The sequence below is a fragment of the Zootoca vivipara genome, chromosome 13 (assembly GCF_963506605.1).
Source record: "Zootoca vivipara chromosome 13, rZooViv1.1, whole genome shotgun sequence".
Lineage (NCBI taxonomy): Eukaryota > Metazoa > Chordata > Lepidosauria > Squamata > Lacertidae > Zootoca > Zootoca vivipara.
In genome coordinates this window covers 23,600,636-23,624,158 of record NC_083288.1, presented here as the reverse complement: position 1 = coordinate 23,624,158, position 23,523 = coordinate 23,600,636, and the positions used below count along the sequence as shown (strand labels likewise).

The 23,523-nt window shown below is 46.9% G+C and overlaps 1 long non-coding RNA gene across 1 annotated transcript; it reads left to right on the top strand.

Annotated features, from left to right (window-relative positions):
• Nucleotides 1-8,749: 8,749 nt before the first annotated feature.
• LOC118094829 (uncharacterized) lies at nt 8,750-21,743 on the top strand. The gene is made up of 3 exons (XR_004693782.2): nt 8,750-8,972; nt 13,781-13,943; nt 21,554-21,743. It is a non-coding gene; the product is annotated as an uncharacterized LOC118094829 (long non-coding RNA).
• Nucleotides 21,744-23,523: the final 1,780 nt, after the last annotated feature.

The window sequence follows — 23,523 nt, the reverse complement described above, 5'->3', positions numbered from 1 at the left end:
TTTTTAGGTGAATTGGCTTAACTCATCAGGTGTGCAAGAGTAGAACTTTTAGAATCAGAAGCAGCTGTTGGAATATGTGAATTTTCTTTTTCCATGTGATCGACTTTAGTAGGAACATTACCTTCCTGAAGGTGGAGTTCCATACAGCCCAAACCACACTGGGACCTTTTTTAAATATTACTTTTAATTGCATCAGCTATCCATAACCCTTTGCACCAATCCACCCTGTTAACTATTCTTCCCAAGGAGAGGTTGTCAATTAGAAATGTGTAAAGTTGGTAGGGAGGGGGGAGAGTTTAACAAGGCCAGGGATCAGGGAGGTCTGCCTGTTAATCCTTAAAATAAGCAGGATTTGGTGACTGCAGAAGTGAAAGAAACATGCCATTCACTAAACATTTTAGGATTCAGCTCTTGACGCTGGAAATGGGGTTCAAGAGCTTGGCTCTGCTGTTGAAGAAACGGTTGAAGAAACTGTGTGTTTAGGCGTCCCATAATAATTGTGCCACATACACAGAACAAAAGTTGCTACACCAGTCTTCACCTTGCAGCAGTATGGTTGAACGTTAACCAGTCTCCTGATGCCCTGCCAACCTGTGAAGTCATCTGTTTGATTGTAGTTCTGGTCTCTGCACACCATTTCCGGAGCGGTGCTGGCCGAAGGTCATCTCACTCTCTTTACTGTTCCTGGCCTTAAAAGCCATGGTTATTTTTTTCCACTTTTATCCACCCTTCCATGTTGAAACTGGATCTCCCACCCAGTGCAGGTATGGGTGGGCTAGATGCTACACTTAAACCATGCACTGTAATTGCCCACTAAAGTTGTCCAAATCCTATGTCACAGAAAGAATTCTACAAACCAGTACAAAGGATGCAAATGAACAGATGGGTAGGCTTGCTTTGCATAGTTTTATGCCCTGAGATCTTTTGGTGAAGGGTGGTATATGAATCTAATAAATAAAAATAAAATAGTTTATTATGCAGAGCTCTTTGTCCCATAACTTATTCGCCCACGGAAGGTCCCACCTCCGTATCCCTGAAATCTGGGTTCGTTCATATAGCTGCGACTTCTGAAACTTCACCAGACATTCCTCACATAAATCTCTGTCTCTGCACCAGTCTCCAAGCAGCGAGTGCGAGTGGCGCCATGCTTTCACCAGCAACTGCATTTTTGGGGTGGGTGGGAGGAGACACATATACATCTGGCAGACACTAAGGATATACATCTTTTGCTCACGCTTTACAAACACCCAGGTAAATGCAAGGGGGGGGAACCACAGATGTTTCAGGGTGCACTTCTATTGCTTGTGCTTTTGTGGTGTTTGCTGCCGGAAACAGCTATTTGTGGCAAACAATTGCGTAAAGCATGGAGCTGCCATTATCCCTGTGAGAAATAATCACTTTGGTACGCTTTGACCTTTAAACTATGAAACGAGCTGATGAAGAATAAACCGAAACAGGGCCTTGTCCTGGATTTCTAAAAACTGGATTGCTACTGGAATTTGTTTTACTATTATCAACTTAAAACTTTCTAAAAATTATTCCTTTACCTGGCCAGAGCTCTTGGAATCTTCACGTTTAACAAGGTAACATCCGCTAATAATAATAAAAAATAATAATAATTTATTATTTATACCCCTGCCACTGGGTGGCTCTCAACAAAATATTAAAAATACAATAAAGCATCAAACATTAAAAACTTCACTAAACAGGACTGCCTTCAGATGTCTTCTAAAAGTCAGGTGGTTGCTTATTGCCTTGACATCTGATGGGAGGGCGTTCCACAGGGCGGGCGCCACTACCAAGAAGGCCCTCTCCCTGGTTCCCTGTAGCTTCACCTCTCGCAGTGAGGGAACCGCCAGAAGGCCCTCGGAGCTGGACCTCAGTGTCCGAGCTGAAGTGCCTCTGCTGCATTAACCAAGGGTCAAGGCAGTCTAGCATTCTGTCTGCTGAGCAGCCCACAAAGGAGAGCAAGAGAGGCAAATACAACCAAGTTAGTGTGTGCACAACTTTTTTTGTGGTTGGGTATTTACCTGCACTTAATTCAGTGACCTGGTTCTTGGGATTAAGCGGGAGGGTGCTGGTGCAGAGCCTTACCTGCCCCCCCCAAGCTCCTCAGCTTCTTATCTCTGCCTCCCCAAGTGTGCCTTATTCCTGAAGCCTGCTGAAGCAAGTCCCCCCCCCCTCCATATCCCGTGAACTGCTTAATCCCTGCAGCATGGCAGAAGGATGGAGTTAGGATCAAAGGGAGTTGGGGAGTAAAAGCTGTCTCCATGCATGCCTCGTTTTTCCAGCATCAAACTGCTCTCCCTCTGTCCTGCCTGCTTTCTACCATGAATGGGATTTGATTTTGCAGAGATTGGATATGGGTGTAAAGGAACAGGAGGAGACTAGCAAGACGAGTAACAAAAACGAGAAGGAAAGTAGCCGGGGTTCCTTCTTCAGCTCTGAAAAAATTATCCCAGAAGAGGTTATAATCATGATGCTAAGCAAAATTTTATTTCTTCTATCCCTTATGAACCAGACAAGTAAACACCTTTTTTTAAAAAGTAAGATTTCAAGGTCAGATGAAAGTATACCACAATTTTGTTGGCACACAGAAAAATCAGTGTCATACAGGAGTGCAGAATTCGGCTTAATACCAATCTCTGCTTTGACATAACAGCTAGCTGCCAGCTCATACGACTGCAGGGATGTGTGTGAAATGAAATGTCAGGAGCCGGACAGGTGGCTCAATGACATTTCAAAGGGTTGAGGAAGGAGGGGTGCCCCATATTCTTAATTCCTTTCCAGCAGTAACAGAACCAGCAAATTAGTGTGGGTGCAGAATGAACTGCAGAATAAATTAGGCGGCGTTTTTAAGAAGTTACCCACAGTAGGTCGTTCATGCTGCAACCCAGTTGAAGGTGGGTTAACTCACCAAGCCGGGTTAAATTCCACACTGTCCTGTCCTCGATTAACTGGTGGGCTAGCTAGCCAACAAGTAAAAACTGGGACTGTGCGAAAGTCCCAGCTCTCCAGTGTTTTACATTTGATTCTTTCTTTAAAAACAAGGGATGGCTTTTTCTTCCACCTTGTATCCCAAGCCAGTGGATGATAGCTTCACCTTGAAAAGCAAAGTAAGGGTGATGTGTGCACATTGATGACTGTAAATCAAGACTAGCTTGTCCTCCAGATGTTTACTAGACTATTTTCCATTATCCCTCACCATTGCCTTTGCAAGCTGCGGCTGATGGGAATTGGTATTCTGGCAAACATCTGGAGAGCCACAGATGCCTCGTTCCAGCTGTGCATAAGGTTCTGGCTTGAAGTTGGCCTCGTGAACTGACTGCTGCCCCTGGTGAGAGGAGATGCCCCATTCCTAATGTCAAAGTAAAAATCAACTCCATCCTGAGCTGGTCCCACTGCCTGGGAGCCCCACCTCCACCGCCTTGCGTTTGGGTGAAGAGTGGCAGAATTTGAAAGTGCTGCTAATAAATATATTTGAACAGTGTTCCGGTAAGCAGGTTTTGAATTGGCGGGGATGTACCTAGACTACCTTGCTAATGTGAATCGGCAATAGCATCCTCTAGCCTCGCGCAGGACTGCAGCTTGTTGCCTTGGCTGTTCTGTTCTGCACTGGCCTGTCAGTTAATACATTCTCCTCACCTGGGAGACAGGACCTGTCAGATCCTGTTAATCAGGCTACAGCAAGGCAGAGAAGGAGAACTATTCCTGGCAGGACGAGCAACATGTCCTGGTAGAAATAAGGTGCTGTGTGCAGCCTCTGGATGAGAAACATTAAAATGGCGCACGAGTGCGATGCTGGAATTCATGGGCCCAGATAAAACTCCCTGGCTGCTTGTGTTCCGCGGCCGATAAGAAGGCTGGAAATTAAACTTGCAGGGAGATCCCCTGGGGACATGAGCTTTCCTTCCCCAACTTGGGCATGTGCTTGTTCTCCGCGTGGCTGCAGGCGCTGCCACCCACCTGAAGCGAGCATAAGTGTATGCGTCCACATCACCTTGTTCTCTTTCCCTAGGTGAAATGAAGCAGTTTCCATTCTGCCTGCCAAAACATTGTGAATAGTACAAACCTGCCCACAATCAACTCCGGCAAGCCTAGTTAAAGCAGAATTTTAAAAAGGAGAGTTTTGGTGCTTCCATGCAGCACTTGGCATCCTAAGAAGTTTATCTCCAGAATTATTATTATTTTAATTTTTCCTCCCTGGAACAGAGACAGGCAGAAGCAGTGCCCAGGACTGTAGGCGTGCATAGCACATTTCATGTGCACCTAGGGATTTCTAAGGTGAACATTTTCTGAATGCAAACTCATACTCTGTCATAAATGACATATTTTTATTCATCCTCACCAGAAGCCCTGTTTTCTTGTGGGACATCGGGGTGTATGTGGGCACACCCAGGACATCCTGTGTGGTCACTTATGCCCAGGATGATGAATAAGAATTGAGAATGTCCAGAAAGGAGGGGGGCAGGAAGAGAAGATAGGGCAGTGGCCTAGAGTTTTATCCTTCTGTTGATGGGTCAGGAGAAAGAGAGTGGCTCTCCAAAAGCATGTTTGGGTTAAAGGCGGGTCCCAGGCAAGATTACAACTGAGCCTTGGCTACTGTAAATTACATACCTTACAGCATCTGGGGTATCCAAATTGGAATGCTCGCTTTTTCGGTCCTGAGATCTTGCGGGAGCCAGCTGACTCGTGCCACACCAAAAAATGGGACATTCCGGGATCCAATCAGAAGCCGGAATTTCTTCTGTAATAATAATAATATGTAATACTAATAATTTATTACTTATACCCTGCCCATCTGACTGGGCCTCCCCAGCCACTCTGGACGGCTTCCAACAGAATATTAAAACCATGATAAAACATCAAGCATTAAAAACTTCCCTAAACAGGGCAGCCTTCAGATGTCTTCTAAAAGTTAGATGGTTGTTTATTTCCTGAGGGTGTTCCACAGGGAGGGCGCCACTACCGAGAAGGCCCTCTGCCTGGTTCCAGGATGTCCTACTTAAATCAGGCCGGTTGAGCAGTGTGAATTAAAATCGGTCTCGCTGCACAGCTATCTCTCTCACATAAGCCCAGTTGAAAGTGAGCAGGCTTCCTCCTGAGCGACCTCGGGCAAACTGGTATTCTTCCCAGCTAAGAATAATTTTTTAAAATAATTTTATTATTTATACCCTGCCCATCTGGCTGGGTTTCCCCAGGCACTCTGGGCAGCTTCTAGCACACACACACACACACACACACACACACACACACACACACACTGTCAAATATTAAAAATCTTACTGATACAGGGCTGCCTTCAGATGTCTTCTAAAAATCTGGTAGCTTTTTTTCTCTTTGACATCTGATGGGAGGGCATTCCACAGGGCGGGCGCCACTACCGAGAAGACCCTCTGCCTGGTTCCCTGTAGCTTTGCTTCTCGCAGTGAGGGAACCACCAGGAGGCCCTCAGTGCTGGACCTCAGTGTCCGGGCAGAACGATGGGGGAGGAGACACTCCTTCAGGTATACTGGACCGAGGCCATTTAGGTCTTTAAAGGTCAGCACCAACAGTTTGAATTGTGCTCGGAAACATACTGGCGGCCACTCCCAGTCTAGCTGCCGCATTCTGGATTAGTTGTCGTAAGCGGGAGATAACCAGAGCATGCACCACTCTGGCAAGACAGTCTGCAAGCAGGTAGTCTCAGCCTGCGTACCAGATGGAGCTGGTAAATAGCTGCCCTGGACACAGAATTGACCTGCCCCTCCATGGACAGCTGTGAGTCCAAAATGACTCCCAGGCTGCGCAACTGGTCCTTCAGGGGCACAGTTACCCCATTCAGGCCCAGGGAGTCCCCCACACCTGCCCTCCCTCTGTCCCCCCCCCAAAAAAAACAGTACTTCTGTCTTGTCGGGATTCAACCTCAATCCGTTAGCCGCCATCCATCCTCCTACCGCCTCCAGACACTCAGCTTTACCCCTCTGTGTTATAATGGCTATAATAATACTAGTCAGCTTCATACAGAAGCAGTGTGCTCTCCATTTAGCATATTCTATGGAATGGAAGCCCCCATCTTCAGAGATGGCATGGCCTTTCTGGCAGATGCCAGGAGACCAACAGCAGGAGGAGGAGAAGGGCGGGCAGGCGAGGTTGAAGATGAAACAGGGGGTGCCATTTTTCCTGTTTCTGTATTGTTCAGAACAAACAACAGGTGAGGAAGGAGCCCATTAGGCACTGTGCAAAATGCATAATTTTGTGGTTAGATATTGAAGGTTCTTTAAAACACTCAAACTGGGAGAGAGAGAGAGAGAGAGAGAGAGGAGAAATACAGTAAGTAATCTGCTGGGGAAAGAACAGGATCTGGGTTAAATGTTAGCAAAAACTTCATTTGTGAAAGAGACATGCTCGCATAAAGGGGGGAGGAGAAAAGAGAGACAGCATTTTCTTCCGATAATCTGGTTGAGGCAAAGCTTGCTGTTGCCACACAGTGGGTCCTTTGGAACACAGCAACTGAACTAATCAAAGAAGCGCTTTCCTTTTGAGGATTTATGGTAAGGAAACAGCACAGGGCAGAGCTGGGGGGGGGGGGTTGATCTTATTGGTTTACTTTTTCCCTCCCCAACCCCAGGGCACCAAGAATCAACTTGAATGCATGCACTTTACACCACTTCCAGAATATGTACAGCAGGAATGAGTACATCTGTTTGTTCAAGGGTATAAAGGAGAATTTCCTGGATGTCAAGATGCAGGTTTGGGGCAAGTGGTTTTTGGTGAGAGGAGCCCAGCAGAGATTAAAAATCACAAAATATGCACTGTGGGTTAAACCACTGAGCCTAGGGCTTGCCGATCAGAAGGTCGGCGGTTTGAATCCCTGCGACAGGGTGAGCTCCCGTTGCTCGGTCCCAGCTCCTGCCAACCTAGCAGTTTGAAAGTGCAAGTAGATAAATAGGTACCACTCCGGCGGGAAGGTAAACGGCGTTTCCGTGCGCTGCTCTGGTTCACCAGAAGCGGCTTTGTCATGCTGGCCACATGACCTGGAAGCTGTACCCTGGCTCCCTCGGCCAGTAACGCGAGATGAGTGCCGCAACCCCAGAGTCGGTCACGACTGGACCTAACGGTCAGGGGTCACTTTACCTTTACCTTTAAAGGCTGAAAATATAGGCTGTTAGACCTTTGAAATATGCCCTTCCAACTTCCTTCCAAGTTTCCCACTTCCCCTAGCATTGGGGGTGGGGGGAGGGTGACCACACATTCGGCAAGTTAAAAAATGGTTTACTTACAAACTCTTCAAAGGTCAGGTTCATGGGCTTCAGAAAAATTGCACAGGCAGTAATACCTGGTTTCGTTACAAAGTGGCAAAAGTTCAGGACAGTAGGCTATTTGGAAAGGGAGAAGGGTGTGACAGGGGTTTATAAAATTATGAATGAATGGCTATATATTAGATTTTTGGGGGGACAGCCACCATAATTGCCTGTCAGGATGGACAAAATAAAGTAGTTCTTCACAAAGCATATAAATATCAACTTACGGAGTCGAGAAGTGTGTTGATAGTCACTAGCTTAGATGGCTGAGAAAAGGGATTAGGCAAATTCACGGAGAGCAAATCGCGGGCTTTTGAAAATGTTTGGATTTTGGCAACTGTTTCAGTAGATTTCAGATCTTATTGCATTGCCTGAAAGCATCAGAACTCCTTCATGCACCAGGAAGTAAGGGCACTTCTAGACCACCGTTAATCAAGGCTTCAACCCTGTCTATTTGAGGGGAGATGAGATGATTTTGCGTCAAAGCAATTGTCGTCCCACACTTTCTGCTGCATTTCCTTGTCACTTTCCTTACTGCAAAATCCTTTGGGGAATCTTGTTTGTTGCACGAGAACTCTCAATCCGCTGCAACTGACAGCCCCGAATCTGCCCCTATGCAACTGAATAGCGACAGCCTGGAAGAGCCCCAAGTCCCTCGAAACTCAGTTCAGAGTACAGTGGTACCTCGGTTTACAAACACAATTGGTTCCGGAAGTCTGTACTTAACCTGAAGCGTACTTAACCTGAAGCGAACTTTCCCATTGAAAGTAATGGAAAGTGGATTAATCCGTTCCAGACAGGTCCGCGGAGTACTTAAACTGAAAATACTCAAACCGAGGCGTGCTTAAACCGAGGTATGACTGTACTGTAGTCACGCTGGGGCTAGGTTGTACTGCCGGACTGACAGATTGCCTTCTCCCAACCTCCAAAGGGATGGTGTTTCCCCCCCCCCCCTAAATCAGGTGATGCTCAAAATGTTGGAAGGAAACGACTAGAAAAATTAGAATATGCAGCGGCAATAGATAATTTCTTAGTGAATTGGTTGGTGATGTGTACAGGTATTGTATTTTTTCCCCCTTTCAAATGTATTGCATTTTCTTTATTTTTCTGTTAGGTGTTTATGTTGGAAAAAGAAAATTAATTAATTAAAAGAAACCAAAAATGTTGGAAGCAAGCTTTCAGTTTTGACAACACTCAGGATAGGTGTGAATGCTCCAAAACTAAGAAAAAGCACCGAGGCAACAACACCAGCAGCACTGGATATTCTTTAAAATAAATATTATAAATACAGATATGGGAAATACTGGAGGTGGGGAGTTTGTAATGAAAAAAAAAAATTAATATGAAAGCATTTTCCTGCTTGACAAGAGCACAAACTCTGTCACTTACCTGGTCCCGCCCCCGCAGCAAAGCCAGATATTGCACACGAACAAATCAGAGGTTCGGGGAATAAGGTTCCAGCTAGGGACTATAAATAACCTCGTTTGCTCCCGTCTGGACTACAATTCCCAGCAGGCAGTGTGGCCAGCCCTCTCTGCCTTCGCACCTGCTGGCGGAGAGGCTTTGTTCACCAGGCTGGAGGAAAGAGAAAGAAAGGAGAGGCGAAAGTTTCCAGCAGTTCATTCTGGGCTGTATCAGGCGCAGGGAGGAGGAGGAGGAGGAGAACTTCGGGCACAAGAAGAGGTTAAAGTAAGTCAAATTTGCTTACTCTGTGATTTTTTTGATTTTTTTTGCTAAAGCAGCTAACTTGCAAGAGAAGAAGGGAAGAATAAAAGGGATGGGTGTGTGTGTTTTTATAACGGCAGGAAGAGGGATGTACATGGCTGTACACTGAATTTGCAAGCATCCCAAGGGCCTCGCCTAAGGTTTAGGCTGGAGGTATATGTGTGTGTTGTTTTAAGTGGGACCCTCTGCCTTGAGCCGCTGCAGGACAGACAGGAATTCAACAGGTGCAGCTTCCCCATAACTCCCCATCGCCATGACAGGGGACAGCGGTCGAGGAACTGTTGTCTTTCATGTTGGCTATGAAAAGCAGGGGCAATCTTCTCACAGAAAAGAGTAATCGTAGAAAGAAAAAAAGGATAAACCCTTAAGTTTTCACAGCCCCCCCCTCCACACCTTAGGATCTCATCACTCGACAAAAGTTCTGCAAACTTGTATGGAACACATAGGATAGAAACTCGGGGGAAGTGAGGATCTGTGAGCTAAAAAGAGATCAGCAATGTTTGGGTTGTTCAGATGTCAGCGCTAACATTCCCAGATCCTCGCCGCCTCCCCTCCACCCCAAATGCACACAAAGAAGTTTTGCCTTTTCTTTCCATTTGTGCAAAGCAACAATAGAAAAGAAGATAGTGGGAAATGTCCTGTCCGTCCCCCCGTCTCCCCTCCCCCCCCCCCCGCTATCTCCTTCCTGCGAATTAGACATGCTGCTTCTAATTTTCATTAATTTGCCTTAACTTTTTGAAAGAGAGAGAGAGAGAGAAAGCAAGAAAGAAAGAACAAGTTTGCTTCCCTTTCCCTCTTGGCTAAAAAGTTTGATTAGCCGGGACGTAGTTAATAGCTTTTCACGGTTCATTAGTAGCATTCATAATAAGGCCCCGGGCGAAATATGAATAGGCTTGCGTGCCAGAGGATGTTTCGCCAATGGCGGGAGGGGAGGTGGGGGTTTCACATTGGATGACTTTGGTGGGCGCTCAGCCTTAGCCAGCAGAAGTGGCTGCTGTGTCCCAGGCAGCCCAGAACTGTGTGGCAGAATCGATCCTTCGGGATCATTGGGAATGTTCGGAAAAAACTGTCTTAATATTGAGTTCAGAGCAGTGGTCCATCTGGCTGGCAGAAGCTCTCCAGGGTTTCAGGACAGGGTCTCCCCAGCCGGAGATAATGGAACCTGGGAACTTTTCGGTGCACAGTTGAGATTGCAGCAGCGCATAGCTAAAAAGATGCATCGAGTCCTTTATCAGATTGTCGTCAGTTTATGCCCGGATTCTGCAGTCCCGTCGCTGCTCTGTGCATGGATAGAATGTCTTATTTGTTGAAACACTCGGCATGATAAGAATCTCTGCTTTCATTTAAAACCGTGTATATCAAGTTGCTAGTCCTTAGGATTACGGGGATCGACATAGAAGTATGTAGACAGGGCAGTGTGCAGTCTGCAAAATAAGAATGGGGCCATGCAGGAATTCCAGGTGACGTTGTAGGACTTCAGCATTCTGTACAACTCATTGTCTCTGTTCCCCATTTCTTGTAATGGCTCCTAAATCAAACTGGTGGGGTTTTTTTGTGGCAGGTGGTATTTCTCTTTTCTCCTTTCACCACCCCCCTGGCTCCTTGTTTAGACAATGGCCAAGCATTTTATTCTGGGTGCAGTCAGCTTGGAGCTATTAAGCAGTTGATTTTTTTCCTGGCTGGCAGGGAGACTGCTATTTGGCAACAGGTACATTGGCTTAAGGGCAAGAAGGCTGGCACCTGGGGGTGGCTCCACGGGCTGAGCGCAGACTGCTATGTTGACACCAAGAGCGTCAAAGATGTACATCGCTTTGAATGCTGCTAAAGAACTATGCAAACTCTGCTGCCGCACAGAATTCTTCAGCAGACAGAATAGAAAGGCGTCTACTTCTTGGCTATAGAGAAAGCTGATCTTTCCATTGTTTTCATTGGCCGAAAACACACACAGAGAGACATTAGCACTGAAAAGAAAGAAATGCCAGGCTACATGGGAGCTATCCGGGAAACTGGGTCTTTAACCTGGGTGAAATAAAGGCTGGTTTTGCCCCTGATGCCAGGACAGTCTAGGGTTCACTGGCCCAGTTAAACCGCAGCAGTGGAGTCTCCGTACTCCTCAGTGAGCCTGATGTGGGAGTTGCTCTAGAGTAACACTGGCTTCCTGTTCTTCAGATGTTTTCTTACAGGCCTGGCTGGCCTCCTTGCAGCAGGGATGTAGAATCTGTGGCCCTCAATGTCCCCACTGTGGAAGGAAGTGTGGATCCAGAATTGGCCACCACAGTCACTTACGGACTCATTGTGAAAACCGTGTTTATGGAAGACAATCTTACTCGGCTACGAGTGATCGCCAAAGAGAATTAGACCACAGCTCCTATCAGCTCCAGCCTGAAAGACAATGGTCAGGGATGATGGGAATTGTAGTCTAAGAACATCTAGAACAGGGGTCAGCAACCTTTTTCAGCCGTGGGCCGGTCCACCGTCCCTCAGACCATGTGGTGGGCCAGACTATATTTTGAAAAAATAAAATAAATGAACGAATTCCTATGCCCCACAAATCACCCAGAGATGCATTTTAAATAAAAGCACACATTCTACTCATGTAAAAACACCAGGCAGGCCCCACAAATAACCTAGAGATGCATTTTAAATAAAAGCACACATTCTACTCATGTAAAAACACCAGGCAGGCCCCACAAATCACCCAGAGATGCATTTTAAATAAAATCACACATTCTACTCATGTAAAAACACACAAATTCCCGAACCACCCACAGGCCAGATTGAGAAGGCGATTGGGCCACATCTGGCCCATGGGCCTTAGGTTGCCTACCCCTGATCTAGAAGGTCACAGGTTCCCCAACCTGCCTTACAGGTCTAGTAGTTTGGCCAGAGAGCTGGCGGTTAGTGGGTGGCTGAATCCTATCAGCACCAAGCCCTGGCAATCACCTAAATAAGCCGCCCAGAGTGGCTGGGGAAACCCAGCCAGATGGGCGGGGTATAAATAATAAATTATCATTATTATTATTATAAATACTAGCATCAGGACTCTCTGTGGCTGCAAGTCTTGTCACAACCTTAGTTTTATTTTATTTTTTAATATATATATATATATATAAAATTTTCAGATATACATTTTCCACCATTAAATTAAATACACCCAACGACTTCCCTTCCTCTCCTTCCATGGTTCCTTGTACTTAAAAGTAACTGCATACGCTGTTTCCTCCATCTATTTCTTTCCATTATATCTTAATCTACATTATGCTGTTGAATTTATTAAAATCCCGCTAGCGTTTTCACTTGCTTACAATTGTTTTCCAAAAACTCCACAAATAATTCCCATTCCTCTTTATACACCCGTTCTTCTTCTTCTCTTAACCTGCTACTTAGGCCTGTATTTCCATCATTTTCAGCTGCCATTCCTTCCTCCTTTTTATTTTTATTAATTTATATACGGTATATATATTTAAAAAAATCATTAATTGACTCCTTTCAAATCACAATTTGTGGGTGAGCCTTGGGAGCTATATACTGCTCAGACTTGTGAATATTCTGACAACCGACTGCAGAAGGCAGATGCAGGAAGCCTGAAGGAAAAAGCAGTAGTATACAGAATTGCATCATATTAGGGGCAATCGCTTGCAAAAATGTATATGTCGGTCAAAACGGCATACAAATAAAAAAGTAGTAAAATAAATCTATCCGCAGAATGTTGACAAGTTTTGATAAGGGCTTTATCAAGTATACCTGAAGGTCCAGTATACCTGAAGGAGCGTCTCCACCCCCAACGTTCTACCCGGACACTGAGGTCCAGTGCCGAGGGCTTTCTGGCGGTTCCCTCGCTACGAGAAGCCAAGTTACAGGGAACCAGGCAGAGGGCCTTCTCAGTAGTGGCACCCACCCTGTGGAACGCCCTCCCACCAGAGGTCAAAGAGAAAAACAATTACCAGACCTTTAGAAGGCATCTTAAGGCAGCCCTGTTTAGGAAAGCTTTTAATGTTTGATGAATATCTGTATTTCAATGTTTTGTTGGAAGCCGCCCAGAGTGGCTGGGGGAACCCAGCCAGATGGGTGGGGTATAAAGAATAAATTATTATTAGTAGTATTAAAACAAAACAAAACAACAACAATAACAACAACAAATTTCTGTGGAAATGTGGAGAACTGAATTAAAGTTTGGAAAAATGAAAGACACCAAAACCAACATATTCATCCTTAACAATGGCCACTGGTCAGCATTTGGCCAGATCAGGCACCAGCTCAGAAGAGCTAATACCAGGCACCCCCAAACTGCAGCCCTCCAGATGTTTTGGCCTACAACTCCCATGATCCCTAGCTAACAGGACCAGTGGTCAGGGATGATGGGAATTGTAGTCCAAAACATCTGGAGGGCCGAAGGTTGGGGATGCCTGGCTTAATACCTTGACCAGACTGTGTTGCCATTTGCCACCCTCCTCTCTGGTACCCGAGATAGATGTCTTAGCAGTGGGTGGGCAGCAATGCAGGTTTCGGCTCCCTTCCACCATGGCTGCCCGTCATTTTAATTTACCCCAAATGTAGTGCTCTCTGGCCCACAGATATGCAAAAGTTGGTGTTGCTGCTTCTGCTGTGGCAGAACAAATAGGGCCCATGCACAGCCCTGGCTGAAGGCTTCCCAGAAGCCTTGTGCCAGCCCTGAAAGGCCAGGCCGGTCAGCCTCTGCCCATGGATTGGGAGGGGGGGTGCTATCTTGTCCTCTGCCTCAGGCAGCAAAATGTCTTGGGCTCTCCCTGCAGGCAGAGCGAACATGCCAACAGGAACCAGGCCAAGTAAAGCTGCAAAGCCACACATCGCTGGCAGCCAAGGAATCTGAGAGCTGACTCACGGACGACACCAGCTCATTCCCAAGGGGAGAAAGACACCGGAGCCTGCAGAGGGACGAAGACGAAGAGCAGCACGGTCTGTGCCCTTCCTTCTCCTAGAGCTGTTAAGATGGGGGAAAGGGAGGCTGGGAGGGAGGAATGGACGGGTGGGATGGACATTGCTGGCTGCAATTTGGAACATCCAGTATGCCGGCCGGTCGGTGGGGAACCTTTGGCACTCTAGACATTGCTGGACTACAACTCCCTGACTGTTAGCCAGACTGGCAGGAGCTGATGGGTTTTAGAGTCCGACAACATCCGAAGGGCTGCAACCTGTGCACATCCCCGAGGTGTGGAGTCCTGGCTTGTCCTGTTATCCCACCTGACAGCAAACGTCCCACACTGAGAGGTTGGTTGGCTGCCAAGATTCCCACTCCTGAGGCTGCACAGTTTTCTCTGCCAGTGCAGCCCCTCTGTTTGCAGACAGGAAGCTCAGGAAGACTCCTGCCGGCTTCTTGCTTTGCACCATTAGACGGGCTTTGCTGCAGCATGCCCAGATCACGTGGATGTCATTTTGCCCTTGTAAGCGAAGTCGCTGTGTAGCTTTCTAGGCCACAGCATGAGATGGGCCGGGGCAGGGTGGAGTTAAATAATTGATTCTTAAAGAAAAGGAATTGGAGGGGGGAAATGTTTTATTTTAAAAGGGGGCAAACTGTATCTTTCCCCCCCAGGGTAGCGGTTAGAGTGTTCCATTGGGACAGAGTGGAAGAGAATCTTTTGCCTGTGGGTCAAATTAAGCCTGTTAGGACTCCCCTGTTGGCCCATGAGGTCATTAGGGTGAATACATGACATCAAAAGTGTGACAGGTAAAGACGGGGGTTTAGATGAAAGACGCTTTGCAGGCCCTGACAATCAGCCGGTGGGAGGTGCCTGCAAAGCACTTTGTGCAGCATTTCCCCAAGTGTTGCCCACAGGTCTTCCCAAGAGTCAACCGGCAGCTCATTGTCAATGCCTGGATAGCGCTGCATGCAAGACTTCTCCCAGGGCTGATAACCTGTAGAATTTTGGTGCTAGGAAGTAGTGCCTGCCTGATTTTATTTCAGAGCACATGGGGACAAAACAGGCCAGCTGATGCCATTGTGACATCAGGTGATTGGCAGCTGTGTGGCCCCACCCACATGCCAAAGGGGGCCCTGCGGAGGTGTGTGGAGATCAGGGCTGCCCAAGACATTTGGCCACCTGAGGCACACCACAAAATAGTGACCCCCTTCCCCAGACTGGGAAGAAGTTATAAGTGAACATCTACATTGGGAACAAAGTGGGAATTGAATCCACCTTACCTGAAGTTTGAAGTGGGAATCCAAGGCCGTTGTGGGGAGAAAAAGGGCCTGCTCTGAATTGCACCAGGTGGGTGCAGACCCCAAGAGTCCCTAGAGGGCAGTCCCTGCCATTTGCTCCCTAGGGGTGGGAGGAAACCAGCAGCACCTCCTCTTTCCCAAGAGTTCCCTGTAGAGGCAGCACTGTGGGGGCTGCCAAGGAGAAGGCAGATCCAGGCGCCAAGGAATTTGCCACAGCTGTTGCTGCTACTGCAGCAGTGGGCAATTCATTCCCTGGAAGCCAGATCTGCTGTCCCTGTGGCTCCTGCCACCCGAGGCAACCACCTCACCTTGCCTCATAGGTGGGATGGCCCTGATTGGGTCTGCCAGCCAGATCCAATTCCTCACTCCTCGGACTGAGACCTGTGTAGGAATGACCACCGGGCGTGAGGCACACTACCACCCACAGGCAAGCCGCAGCTGTCTGAACGCCATGCCCTCGGTCTAACCTTTTGCTTTCTTAGTACAGTGGTACCTCGGTTTACAAACACAATTGGTTCCGGAAGTCTGTACTTAACCTAAAGCGAACTTTCCCATTGAAAGTAATGGAAAGTGGATTAATCTGTGCCAGACAGGTCCGCGGAGTACTTAAACTGAAAATACTAGAACTGAGGTGTACTGCATGACTGTAGTCTGCCGTGCCCTGTCTGTGACCTGTTTGTCTCCTTTCGGTTAAAGGGGAAAGTGATGCTGTGGAAACAGGTACCAAAATAACTTTGTACCAGCCCACAACCTCATGATTGGAGGATGTGTAAAGGGCACAGTCCAAAATGTATCTGACTGGTTTTGCATATTGTGCTAATAAAAGGAGCCTCTGCCGAGCTAGCAATCAACAACTCCCGCCTTACGCCCTTCACTTCAGACCTGGGAGACCGCCCTGAAGCTCCCTGGGTGACCTTGGGCCAGTCGTCATCTCTTTAGCCTAACCTACCTCACAGGATTGTTGTTGAAGATGCAGTGGGAAGGCGCAGCTGCTGTAAAGAAAGGTGGGGTAGGAAAGTGATACCTAAAGGACAGCTGTGCCATGCCGGCTATTGTGGACTCAACACAGTGGGATACACTCCTAGTAAAAGCACAATATCCCACCCAAGTGTGGAAGAAAGCCCATTGCAAACCCACTTGGTGCTGATGGCAGAAGAGCAATTATTCAGTTTGCTCTAGGAGCCTGGGAGCACACTAGGACTGCGGACTTAGCAGTGTTCAGAATCTGTTGTTTAAGAACCTCGGCTTAGCTGATGGGAAGGCCCCACCTCTGCTTCTGCAAGGAGAAGGAATTGAAATTCAGCCGAAGTTCTAAGCGGGAGACAGCTGTCTGAGAGCATCTGATAATAACCCACCCTGCTCATGGTGCCTTGTGGCTCCAAATGGCAGTCACAAGGCAGACGAGGAAGAGGAGCGGCCATTGGCTCGGGTAATAAACAAACATGATGGGATGAGGCCTTCGTGCCCTAGGAGAGAGTTTCTGTCAGGGAGGTGCCCTTGTCGTAAAAGGCTCCTTTATTGCCCTTCTCCAGATATAAACAGGACACGTGAGTTCAGTTGAGCTCTGTGGAGAAAAGCTTGGGTTCCTCTTTTGGTTGGCTAGTGGATCTCATTGCCAGGGGCTTGGAGGCTTTGAAATTGGGCCCAGAGGCAAACTGGCAGCCAGTGCAGCTGCTTCGAGACAGGTGGAAACAAATGGAAAGAAGACAAAGTCCCGGCCAGAGAAGAATGGCAGATTAAGTTGATGGGTTATGCCAAAATGGCAAAAATGACCGGAAGAATCAGGAATCAGGAAGACCAAAATTTTAATAAGGAAGGGGGGAAATTGATAATTCACCTTAAAAACCATTGTAAAAAGTTAAAATCATTAGCAGAATTGGAATAACACTTGTAGTTTAATGGTGAATTTTGGATATAATGGAGATGCAAAAGATTTGGATTATAAGAAAAGATGAAGGAGGAAATGATTAATAATAGGACCCACAAAGGGGAGGAGCGAAGTCCAGCAGATTTTATGTTGTATGTTGGATATGTGATTGTAAAATTCTAATTTGAAAAACCAAAGAAATAAATTTATTTAAAAAATAAAACAGATAGGTGGAAACAAAAGATGGATCTGCTTCACCCGAGCCCTTCTTTGTGTGTGTCCCCCCCTTTATGGGAGGTTTGGGGGGATGGGCAATGCAAGAGCCTTTTCAGTGGTGGCCCCTTGCTTGTGGAGTGCTCTCTCCAGGGAGGCGTGTCTGGTGCATCTTTATTTTTAGGCACCTTTACCTGAGATTCTGGGCCCTTAATTTGAAGGGTGGTATTATGGTCTGCATAGCTGTGTTTTTGTTTAACCTTGCAAGTAGTTTAGTCCTCAAATCTGCTTGCTCAAGACACAAGCAAGGAGAGAATGAACAGAATTGCAGGGGGGGGGGGGAGGAAGCGCTAAGGAATGATTTAACTCAGTAGCTGACACTCCCCGCTAGTTCCATATTTTGATCTGCATTCTCTCTCTGGAGCCTCGTGACCTAGGGAGGAAAGTCCACCTTCCTTCAGCCTTGCCACCTGGTACGTGATGTTTTACGCATCTGCAACAACCCTCACTCCCAGGTGACACATGCAGCTGTTTGTGCTGTAAATCCAGCGCAAGACCAGCAATAAATCTCCAATGTTGTGCCAATGTCCAAGTGGGTACGCCCTAGCCAGGAAAGCAACCTCAAACAGCTCATTTCGTTTTGTTCCTACATAAAGAAATGCCAACCTAGCAGTTTGAAAGCACGCCAGTGCAAGTAGATAAACAGGTACCTCTGTGGCGGGATGGTAAATGGCGTTTCCGTGCGCTCTGGTTTCAGTCACGGTGTTCTGTTGTGCCAGAAGCGGTTTAGTTATGCTGGCCACATGAGCTGTCTGTGGACAAACGCCGGCTCCCTCAGCCTGAAAGCGAGATGAGTGCCGCAACCCCATAGTTGCCTTTGACTGGACTTAACCGTCCAGGGTCCTTTACCATATATATATATATATATATATATATATATATATATATATATATATATAAAGGTAAAGGGACTCCTGGCCATTAGGTCCAGTCGTGACCGACTCTGGGGTTGCGCGCTCATCTCGCATTATTGGCCGAGGGAGCCGGCGTATAGCTTCCAGGTCATGTGGCCAGCATGACAAAGCCACTTCTGGTGAACCAGAGCAGCACATGGAAACACTTTACCTTCCCGCTGTAGCGGTTCCTATTTATCTACTTGCACTTTGACGTGCTTTCGAACTGCTAGGTTGGCAGGAGCAGGGACCGAGCAACGGAAGCTCACCCCGTCACAGGGATTCGAACCGCCGACCTTCTGATCAGCAAGCCCTAGGCTCAGTGGTTTAACCCACAGCACCACCTGGGTGTCTCTCTCTCTCTCTCTCTCTCTCTCTCTCTCTCTATATATATATATATAGAGAGAGAGAGAGAGAGAGAGAGAGAGAGAGAGAGATACCAGGAGCACCTTGGAAGAGGAAGAACAGGATGCCCTGCCTTTGGTGCCTTGAAAGTTTATCTGACAAAGTGACAGGGAACCAAGTCGATGTCAAGCTGCCGGCTTATTATTTTTGTCGGTCTGTCGGTCTGTCAGTCTGTCGGTCTGTCTGTTCTACCTGTCTTTCACTTAAGGCATTCATTCACTCACTCACTCACTCAAGGAATTCCCCAGGGTTCAGTTCCCCACTTTGGAGGAAAGTCTCTGAACATTGGAGAGGTCGCTTTATTTGATCTTTACTGTCAAACCACATAAATCAGGGGCTGCGTACAGTCACACCATATATACAATGCACATTTTCTCTTCAAGACTCCTGGGAACTGTAGTTTGTTCAGTGTGCTGGGAATTGTAGCTCTGTGAGGGGCAACCGACAAGGGTCAGGCAAAAACTTTCCTCTGCAACTAGGCCTTTAACTACCTGCGGCCTTTTGGAAGTGAGTGGGATGTTTTTAATGTATTCATTTCCCCCCCTCCATTGGTTTTAAAGTATCTATGTGAATTTGTTTGTTAGCTTGGTTTATTGGTTGCTTGGTTGTAAGTCACTTTGGGTTCTTCTGGGCAAGGTAAAGTGACTAATAAATTTAATAAATAACAATACTAATAAAACTAGGCAGTAGGATCATAGAATCATAGAATCATAGAATCATAGAGTTGGAAGAGACCACAAGGGCCATCCAGTCCAACCCCCTGCCAAGCAGGAAACACCATCAAAGCATTCCTGACAGATGGCTGTCAAGCCTCTGCTTAAAGACCTCCAAAGAAGGAGACTCCACCACACTCCTTGGCAGCAAATTCCACTGCCGAACAGCTCTTACTGTCAGGAAGTTCTTCCTAATGTTTAGGTGGAATTTTCTTTCTTGTAGTTTGAATCCGTTGCTCCGTGTCCGCTTCTCTGGAGCAGCAGAAAACAACCTTTCTCCCTCCTCTATATGACATCCTTTTATATATTTGAACATGGTTATCATATCACCCCTTAACCTTCTCTTCTCCAGGCTAAACATACCCAGCTCCCTAAGCCGTTCCTCATAAGGCATCGTTTCCAGGCCTTTGACCATTTTGGTTGCCCTCTTCTGGACACGTTCCAGCTTATCAGTATCCTTCTTGAACTGTGGTGCCCAGAACTGGACACAGTACTCCAGGTGAGGTCTGACCAGAGCAGAATACAGTGGTACTATTACTTCCCTTGATCTAGATGCTATACTCCTATTGATGCAGCCCAGAATTGCATTGGCTTTTTTAGCTGCTGCATCACACTGCTGACTCATGTCAAGTTTGTGGTCTACCAAGACTCCTAGATCCTTTTCACATGTACTGCTCTCAAGCCAGGTGTCTCCCATCCTGTATTTGTGCCTTTCATTTTTTTTGCCCAAGTGTAGTACTTTACATTTCTCCTTGTTAAAATTCATCTTGTTTGCTTTGGCCCAGTTGTCTAATCTGTTAAGGTCATTCTGAAGTGTGATCCTGTCCTCGGGGGTGTTAGCCACCCCTCCCAATTTGGTGTCATCTGCAAACTTGCTCAGGGTGCCCTCAAGCCCATCATCCAAGTCATTGATAAAGATGTTGAACAAGACTGGGCCCAAGACAGAACCCTGTGGCACCCCACTAGTCACTACTCTCCAGGATGAGGAGGAGCCATTGATGAGCACCCTTTGGGTTCGGTCAGTAAGCCAGTTACAAATCCACTGAATGGTAGCATTGTCTAGCCCACATTTTACCAGCTTCTTTACAAGAATATCATGGGGCACCTTGTCAAAGGCCTTGCTGAAATCAAGATAGGCTACATCCACAGCGTTCCCTTCATCTACCAGGCTTGTAATTCTGTCAAAAAATGAGATCAGATTAGTCTGACATGACTTATTTTTCAGGAACCCATGCTGACTTTTAGTGATCACAGAGTTTCTTTCTAGGTGCTCACAGACTGTTTGCTTAATGATCTGCTCTAGAATCTTTCCTGGTATTGATGTCAGGCTGACTGGCCAGGATAGCTCAGTCGGTTAGAGTGTGGTGCTGATAACACTAAGGTTGCAGGTTCAATCCCCATAAGGGACAGCTGCAGATTCCTGCATCGCAGGGGGTTGGACTAGATGATTCTCAGGGTCCCTTCCACAATTCTTTAATCTCTATGAAAATTTATGAACTACCATTTGCAGGATTCTTCGGTTGAGGGAGGGAGAAATGTGTTTTAAATGTAGGGTTGCCACCTGTCCTGCATAATACAGGATTGTCCCGTATTTCAATGTAAAATGCTACGTTCCGTATTGATGCAGTTTTGTCCTGCATTTTCAGGTCTCTCTCTCTCTCTCTCTCTCTCTCTCTCTCTCTCTCTCTCTCTCTCTCTCTCTCTCTCAAGTTAGGGATCCTCTCCAGATGCATGTCTTTGTCACTGTATCTGAAGAAGTGTGCATGCACACGAAAGCTCATACCAAAATAAAAACTTAGTTGGTCTTTAAGGTGCTACTGAAGGAATTTTTTTTATTTTACTTTGAAAGGGTGTGTGAAAGGTCATGCATTTAAGCTCTGGGTAGCCAAGCACAGACAGATTTGCAGATTCATGTGTGTGTGTGTGTGCATGTGTATGTGTGACAAATTCCTGAGGGGCCATCCTGTTGGGCTGCAATGGGTTGCTCTGAAGTCACTTCGGTACGTTGCCACTCGGAACGAGTGCCAGCTCATCCTTCTCCCAGAGCTCGGCGGTGGTGGCGGCACTGGCGATGGAAACAGGGACATTCCGGGTTCAAATCAGAAGCTGGGATGATAGCTTTCATAATTCTGGGACTGTCCCTGCAAAAACAGGACGCTTGGAGGGTATGCTAACTCTGCTTCTTTTCCTTTCCCCAGGTGTGGAGCAGAGGTAGAGTCCTGCACCATTCTCCCTTACCCACGCCTGGTACTGTGTTGCGCACGTGAAAGCTACATCCTGCCCCCCCCCCCGTGACACCAGCCAAACTGGACACATCAGCTTTGGAACAGGCACAGCCAGGCCGGAGCCTTCCTGATAGTAACCAGCCCGTTTTCCTCCTCAGCGAAGCACCGGCAGCTTCTCCCTCAACCTCGGATGGGCGACGGAAGCAACATGATGCAACCACCCTCACTGGTGGGTACTGCCAGGGGAGCATGCCTGTATTTTGACAGCCAACCTCTCTTCACAGGGAACTCTGGGAATTGCAGCTCTGTGAGGGGAACAGGGGTCTCCTCACAACACTTACAAACTACAGTTCCCAGGATTCTTTGGGGGAAGCCATGACTGTTTAAAGTGCTATCGGAGAGTGCTATTCTTTCCTCAGGGAATTCCGGAAAATGTAGTTTTAGAAGGAGGGCAGATGTACAGTAAAGGATTCTTGGAAGCCTCCTGCAATTCTCGGTGTGTGTGTGTGTGTGTGTGTTGGAAGAAGCCTTAGCTGTTAAATGAGTATAAATTCAATATACAGTGGAACCTTGGTTCTCGAATGGCTTAGTTGACAAACAAATCAGCTCCCGAACGGCAAAAACCTGGAAGTAAGTGTTCCGGTTTCCAAACGTTTTTCAGAAGCCGAACGTCCGCCGCAGCTTCTGCTTGAGTGCAGGAAGCTCCTGCAGCCAATCAGAAGCCGCGCCTCGTTTTTCGAATGCTTCAGAAGTCGAATGGACTCCCGGAACAGATTATATTCAAGAACCAAGGTACCACTGTAAAGTTGTATATGCCCTTTAAAAAAGTACTCAGAATAAGTCCTATTTTACTCAGAAGGAATTGAACTGGAATAGTTTATTTTGCATGCGTTCTTATTCAGCGCAATCTTATGCATGCCTACTCAGAAGTAAGGGGTATTCATGTGAAATGTGTTAAGACAGTCCTGTTGCATTTGGGGGGGGGGGCATCCTGCTCATTCTTCTCAGTGGGGCTCAGGACATCTCCTCTGACGGTACCACCGCAGCCAGAAATGTTATCTCACACATTACAACAGCATAAAGAGGAAGGTCCATATTATTATCTTTGCATTGCAAGTTCAGGACTAAGGCTGAGATAACAGCAACTTGCCTAAAGTTTATGCTTGGGGTGCAATTTGAGCCAGGGACTTCCTGGTTCACAGCTTGCCCACTTAAACTCTCCACTATTACACAAGTGCTCTTTAGGGAATGGAAGGGCTTTGCACTATCTTCAGTTAAGGAAATGAAATGATGCTTTATGGAAACATAACCTTTCTGCCAACAGCAGGGACAGTCCCAAAGTTGGGGTCCTTATCCTATTTGGCCCATGCTCCAACCCAGAAAACCTGGAATCTAACTCGATGCCTACTGGAGACACACACACACACACACACACACACACACACACACACACACACACGGCAATTTCTATCCACTTGTAAATATGATGGCAACTGACTTAGAAAAAAATACCATCCCAGGCTGCTGCTATGCATTTTACAGTAGCTTTATTGACAGCAAGGATGGAGAACTGGAGGCACTCTGGGTGCTGCTGGACTTTTGTCCAATGGTGACCGGCGGTCGTGCCAGTTAGGGTTGATTGGAGTTCAACAAAACCAGTAGGTTGAACTTGCAACTTCCTCAACCCTGTTTTACAGCACGGAGAGTGCGTCACCGCCTTCTGCAGTTTGCAGATCATGACGCAGGAGAAGTGGCTGGCTTAAAAGTTTGCAGCTGTAGATGTAATGCAACCAGGACGGCGAAACAAGAACTGCAGCAAGCAAGAACTCCAGCTCTTATAAGTCACACCGATTTCATAGAATCATAGAATTGTAAAATTGGAAGGGACCTTGAGCGTCATCTAGTCCTGCGATGCAGCAATCTTTAGCCCAACATGGGGCTCG